We start from the raw sequence: 1495 nt of genomic DNA, 5'->3' as shown, positions 1-1495 counted from the left end.
GCCCGACTCTTCTCGCCCCTGGCGCGGTGGCCGGGCTGGCAGCCGTGTGTCCGCCGTGGGCGTGCGTCTTTCCGCAGCTGTTCTTGTGGCAGGTCTTCCCGGCGTCGTTTCCTTTTTCTCCCTTTCCCAATCCCCCACCCCTAATTTGCTTGGAAATAGCAGTGTTTTCATCTCCGCCCTCGCCTGACTCATACGAGGGGTTGGGCCGTGTCAGTAAACAGCTCTTCCAGCTTGCATCTCCCCAGTCTCTGCTCCTGTTACCTGTGAATGCCTTTTTGGGGTAGGGTCTTGGTTTTGTCCTCAGAGCCCCTGGAAAGGAGCGCAAGTGGAGGCTAGGGAGACTAGGGAGTCAGAAGCGTGTAAGTCTCTCTGCGGCTTTCTTCTCCTTCCACATACGGAGGAAGGTCGAGTTGAGTTCCCTTCTCGTGTTACGCACAGCCTCCCAGGGCCTGGCCGGTCAGTCAGCGCCAAGAGCAGCAGCGCCAGCAGTCGGCACCTCTCACTTGGGTTTCACGCCAAGGTAAAAGGGCCTGCTGTTTGCAGAAGGAATCCTTTGGAGGCTAAATAGGCTCAGTGGATTTGCTAGCTTGAAATGCCGTAGTAAAGCTCTTGTGTTGTTTATGTGCTTTAAAATGAAACAAAGTCCTAAAAGCCCAGTCTATTAGAAATTTTCTGATACAGATTGTTTTTTATAGTACTTGTACTGACGGTGCTTACTAAAAAATGAGACAAAAATGCAAGATTTTGCTTGTATTTAAGTTTGTTTTGTAGTTGTTTTTTTTTAGTTTGAATCTTTCAGTGCTAGCTTATGTACATAGATTAGCTGAATTCAGTAGCTTTGCTTTTTCATATATGTGTAAAGTTAAGGTCTTGTTCCTATGTAGTGAGATAGGAAAAATGCCACAAACGTTTTTGACTTAATGGTTGATAATTCTCATGTTATGAATTACAGTTACTTTACAAGGTGCCCTTTTGAAATCTATGTTGTTTTAGTAGTTGTTCTTTTCTAAAGGGCATTGCTCACGTAGTACCACTTCTGATGTTTTATAATCAGAATCAGTTTCTCCCTGGATTGCTTTATACAAAATATCTATCAGAAATTCTTTAAGTTCTGCACATACCTTTTGCAGATGAAATTAAGATTCTTTCCACACTAAGACTTCATGCACTGAACATCAGGCATATTTTAGTTTACTTCGTATTTGTTAAAGTTATCTTGCACTTTTGACAACCCTCTGATTCAGTGTAAGTGCTTACAACGGATCATAGCTGCTTTTTTTTCTGTTTCATAATAGTCATGTGAAGGCTGAATAGTCTATTCTGTAGCAAATGTAATTTGGCATGTACAGCTGCTGAAGGTTGTTCTGACTTAGTTTCTGCTCCCTCTCCTCCAGAGGGCTTAGTTCTTAGTTTAGCAGATGGAGGCACTCTACCAAAACTTTAAAACATTCTTATTCAGCATGCTTTTCTCTGTTCTCTTATGCTTCCGAACTTC

Source organism: Mesitornis unicolor, unplaced genomic scaffold, assembly GCF_000695765.1.
Source record: "Mesitornis unicolor isolate BGI_N332 unplaced genomic scaffold, ASM69576v1 scaffold40107, whole genome shotgun sequence".
In the NCBI taxonomy this organism is placed as follows: Eukaryota; Metazoa; Chordata; class Aves; order Mesitornithiformes; family Mesitornithidae; genus Mesitornis; species Mesitornis unicolor.
This window is presented reverse-complemented; position numbering follows the sequence as displayed.